This window comes from Tenrec ecaudatus, chromosome 9 (genome assembly GCF_050624435.1).
Source record: "Tenrec ecaudatus isolate mTenEca1 chromosome 9, mTenEca1.hap1, whole genome shotgun sequence".
Lineage (NCBI taxonomy): Eukaryota > Metazoa > Chordata > Mammalia > Afrosoricida > Tenrecidae > Tenrec > Tenrec ecaudatus.
The window spans coordinates 88,073,902-88,079,672 of NC_134538.1; positions in this window are offsets into that span (position 1 = coordinate 88,073,902).

Genomic DNA, 5,771 nt, shown 5'->3' on the forward strand with positions numbered 1-5,771 from the left:
GTGATCTCGGGTAAGCCTCAAACAAGTGGTGGTCGGACCTACACACACACACTACTGATGAGAGTCCTAAGACTAACATCTTGTATGGCCATATGGCGCTCCCAGAAGCGCAGTATTACCTGCTGAGTGTGGTTCATTAATGAGCCACTCAGACCTGTGATGCCAGTTATAATTGCAATGTAATATACGCAGGATTAGCCTTTTTGGAGGGAAGTCTGCCCACCCCTAAAGGATTCTGACCTTTTAGCATTTGCTGTGATTCATGCGAATTCTCAAAAGAGCCCTGGTGGTGCAGTGGTTAAACTCTCAGTTGCTGACTGAAAGGTTGGGGAATCCAGCCCCCCAGTGGCTATGAGGGGGAAAGCTTACCAACCTACTCTCATGAAGAAAATCGCCTAGAGAACTCCGGGCATCGGGCATTCTGCTGTGTCACACGCATTCCATTGCACAGGTTGCTGTGAGTCTAAAGTGACTTCAGCGCCAGCAAGCCCCAACAGGGCCCATTTGGAGTCCCTGGCTGATGCAAAGTTCATGGGACATGCGGCCGCTAGCTGAACCTTGGCGGTTTGAGTCCAGCCAGAGGCTCCTCACAAGGAAGGGGATGATGCATATCTGAACATCCAACCATTGACACCCCTGAGAAATGAAGTTCTCTTCTGACACACGGGGCATCGCTGTGAGTCGAAATCAACTCCGCAGAAACGGTTTGGTTTAGTTTGGGGCTTACATGGGTTATACTATCCATGAAAGTGTTCTCAGACGGCAGAGCCCAAGAGTTAAGTGTGGTACAACACACAGCGTGAAAACTTATCGAACGTCTCAGGTATTCAAGAATCCATTGGGAGGAAGAAAAAAAACACTTGGAACATACTGGCTGCTAACAATTAGTACAATGACTAATAAAGACAACATAAGGAAATGTATTTGAAAGTTATAATTATTTAAAATATTGCTTCTCTGATTATTCTTTTACAAAACCTCCTCCTTGCCCCCCCCCCGTGTCTCCACCCCCACCCTTCCCACACACACCCAGACCCTCAAAGAAACCTTCTGTGCACCTTGAAATTCTCCCCCTTACAAAGGGCCTCTTTCATACAGGAGCACAATGGAAGAGAAACTCTTTGTTCATCAGCCCTTTGAGGAACACATAATGAATGATGCAGAATTCATAAGTTTTGAAAAAGGCATTTTGAGAAGGCGATGCCCCAAATTAAGTGGGTCGTAGCCTACTCTTTTCCCATGTATTCATTCCAACAAAGTGACTCATGTTGCTTCTGCACATGAAGTTTTAAAATTCCAGTTACTGCACAGACATTCCTGTTGACTATGGGGTTTCTTGGAAGAACACACCGAGAGATGACAAATGCGGCGCCTGCGACTTGCACCTGTGTAAACCAGCTCTGCCCTTCACAGAGCAGCGTCTTCCTCCTTCCAGTCCCGCCGTCCCCTACACCCCAAAGCACCTTCTCTCATGTTTGTTAAAGGAATCCTGATCGGGGAGGTCATACTGTGTAGTGTGTGTGTGTGTGTGTGTGTGTGTGTGTGTGTGTGTGTGTGTGTGCGCGCGCGCACAGCGAGATGGAAAGGAATGCGATCTGTTTGTACATAGGGGTCCAGGGGTGTGAGAGAGAACGCTTTGGCCCAAAGGGACCATAATGTGGTGGTTTTCAAAATGGGTTCTCACAATGTACTCCCTAGAACTGGGGTCAGCTTCACCTAGCAACTTAGAGAAATGCAGATTTGAGGGCTTATCCGCAGACTGTCTGCATCAGCAGCCCTGAAGGTCTGATCAGCAAACTGGATTCTTTTACCAAACACTCAAGGTGACTTCAGAATTGTTGAAGTTCAGACTCACTGCCCTAAAGGACAGTGAAGACATGTGAAATGATGGGGACAAATGGTTAATCTACAAAACATTCCAAGCAGACCGTACTCCGGGGTTGGATTTTTTGACAGTGAATCACCACGCCTTACCAGAAGCACTCTCTGGTGGACTGCAACTTCCAATCTTGGGTTAACAGTAGAGTTAATAGTTTATCCCAACCAGGCACGGAATACTTTCTACTCCCTGGTTTTATGTGGCTGAGGATGTCTCACTACATTTCACATGGTTATAATTGTTTTTCACATCAGGAGTTATTGGCCTCGAAGGACTCCTGAGGTATAAGTTGTTTCTTTCTGTTCTGTGTCCCACAAGCCATTAAAGAGCTCATGTCGACCGTTGGCTATGTTGGGTTTCCTTGTCAACTCTACTTTGCTTGTTTGGAAAATACTTTTTCGTTTAAGCATTTTTTAAAATTCTAATTTGATTTGCTGAATTTTGCTGAAGGACTTAAGCTCTGATTTCCTACCTCAAAGATGTGGCTACCTGTAGTATGCATGCTAAGGACTTTTAATTTTGGACATTATGTTTGGTAAAATCAACAACGGGATTTTGAAGACCGACCAGGAAACTTGAGGTCGAGTGTATTTTGCATATTGCATAATTGAGGGTTTCACCCTACCTTTCTATGGGCTTTCCTATCAGGGAAGAAATTCTTATTATTACCATTTATTTTTTTAATAGGATTTTATCCTAATCAGCCTGATGAGCTAGTTAATGCATTTTTAAAATCATGTTTGGAAAACTGATTTTTTTCACTCTCCTGTCCTCTAATTCCCTTTCCTTCCACCTCTTCTCCTTCCTTTCTTTTCTTATATTAGAAAAAGAGGTGGGTTTTTTAAAAAAAAATTAACTTGGCCAAAAAATATGTCAAGGATTTGGAAGAAGAGTATGAAAAAAAACAAAACAAAGGCAAAGAGGGTGTGATTGCTCCACAGCATTAACAGCCCCGGGAATGCCCACTGGAAGGAGGGACCATTTCAGCATATGCCACTGGAGCCTTCAGCCTGGGTGGGCTGTGTGGTGTCCTGAGTTCCAGGCTGTGTGGGGTAAGTGGAACATGCGCAAGTCATAATTTGAGGCCAGTTTTTCACCACTCGTTTGCTTTGTTCAGTAAGCTGTGTCTTACTGCAGAGATGTGGTTTCATACTCTGCAAAATCTAATTTCAAAACCTGATCTACTATGTTTAGATGAAAGCTAAGAGAGCTAATACTTGTCAAGAATTTTGAGCCTCAGCAATGGGATCCTTACAAGTGCATGTAGGTGATTTTAGTTGCAATTGATCGGCTTTCATATTTGCATTATGTTCCATTGTTTCACATAGTTATATTAAATTATATTAAGTACCATAAATTACCTATTATTATGGTTTGTAATATTTTGGTTGATTCCATATATGTGTGTATATATACATATATATGGCACACATATATATGGCATACATATATGCGTGTGTGCATAGATAGATAGATAGATAGATAGATAGATAGATAGATAGATAGGCATTTAGGTTTATATCCCCTCATACTAAAAACAAAACCAATCCCACCCCCCCACTAAAAATCAATGTCATCAAGTTAAAGCTGACCTTGTAGGACAGAGTAGAACAGCCTGTGAGTCTCTGAAACTGGATATACAGGACTCTAGCATCATTTCTCCTGGAGAGCAGCTGCTGGTTTCAAACTGATGACCTTGTAGTTAGCAGCCCAGCATGTAACCTAGTATGCTACCAGGGCACTTTTCTCCTGATACATATGTGTCAATTTTTACTAAGGAAAATACTGGGATTGGTATTTGGGGTGCCAGGTTGTAAGTGCAGAGCCCCAGTGGTGTAGCTGTTAAGTACTAGTCTGCTTACTGCGTGAAAGTTTGGAGATTTGAACCTACTGTCGGGGAAGAAAGATGCTTCCATAAAGATGTACAGCCTTGGAAATCCTGTGGAGCAGCTATATTTTCCCCTATGGGGTTTCTTTGAGTTGCAATCCATTCCAATTCAAAGGCAGGAGCATCGCACTTAGTCCCTGGGGTGGGGATGGCCCCTTCTTCTGACAATTTTATATGCCACATAGGAGACATTGCCTGGTTCTGTACTGCCTTCATGATTATTAATTAGTATGTGGGAGTCTATTGCTGAGGCTACTGAATCATTTGTGTCTCAATCAGGGTTTCCTAATTTTTATTGGCCCTAGATAATACTGAGTGGATTTCAGAATCAGTACAATTTTACACTTGTGCTAGGAGTGTATAGGGTTTTCCTTTGCTAGGTACACAGTAGCAGTGTATAGGGTTTTCCTTTGCTAGAGACACACTAGCAGTGTATAGGGTTTTCCTTTTCCGGATACACAATAGCAGTGTATATGATTTTCCTTTGCTAGATACACACTAGATGTGTATAGGATTTTACATCTTGGCCAAGAACTCTTGTTGCTAGAATTGTAAATGGTTGCAAATTTGTTGGGTGGTAATGTGTCGCATGTTATTCTGTTTGTCTTTCTCTGATTATTAAGGAAAATGTTACATGTTTAGGAGTCTATTTTGTTTCCTTTTCTGAGAATTGATTGTTCAGATTTTTGAAATTGTTTCCCATTGAATTGTTTGCATTTTACTTAATGATTTGTGAGAGTCTTCAAAGTGTTGTGGAATATACATATATATATTATGTAACAGAAATATATCTTCTAGTTTATGATTTGTATTTTTATAGGTGAAAGATGAGGCTTTCTGGGCGTATAAACATTTACAATTTCAGAAACCCCAGGGGGTAGTTCTAACCTCTCCTAAAGAGTCACTATGTGTTGGAATCAACTGTATCTCAGTGAGATTTTTGTTTGTTTGGTTGGTTGGTTTCCATTTTGTAAAAGATGTTCATTGATGTCTCATTATTTTTATTTTTTATGGTTCCATTTGCATATGCCTTGCTTAGAAACTCTTTATTTCAAGGAATCAGAAGAAGGATTTGGTAGGTTCTCAAGCTTTGATGTTTTGCTTTTCATTTTTAGGTGTTAAATTTCTTGAAGTTGATTTTTGTACGGGGACCATATTAGTTTCTATGTAATTTTTGTAACGCAGTGCAAGCCAATTGCCCTATGCCGGTTAATTCCCTGATCACTCTTTTCCACTTTTCACCCCTGTCATGTGTCAAGTTATCATGTGAGAATGGGTCTGTGTTTCAGATATCCGTCCCGGTATTTTGTCGAAATCTGCTCCTAGTCTACACTGCCTTACTGGTAGTTGCCGCTCCGTGTTGTCAACTTGGTTCGCACTCAGAGTGACCCTCAGTGCAACCGCCTGGAGCGCTGCCGGGCCCGCGTATCCTGATAATCATGCTACCCGTGAGGCCACAGTGGACGCCACTCTGTCAGTCTACCTGGTTGAGGCACGCACCCGTTCACTCCCATTATGCTCGTCTTCTGAATTGTCCAAATATTAACCCTTTGCTCTTAGTTATAAATTGTAAAACTGCTGAGCTTATAACACACACATATACCTGTTGTGATTTGGGATTACTTTGAATATACAAATTGGGGACATTTTCCATTTTGTGATGCGAAGACTTCTAATCACAGAATGCCTATGCACCGAGTTTCAACTTACTATTTTTTCTTCTTTTCCTGCGGAATTGTCACTTGTTATTTTGCTATGGGATCAGTAATTAATTTATCTAAGTGTGCTTGTTGATATAAATTTAGGATTGGAATGTTTTTTTCAGTGGAGTGCTAATACATATTTAAAATATCTAATCGAGCATCCTACTATAATTAGAGAAACTCAGTATTTTACATAAAATTTTTTTCATGTGAATATGCACTCTACTTTAAGTTTGTTTTCTCTGACACCTCTATATTTATACTTAACAAATATATACACTTGTTTTATAGGTGGAAAAAA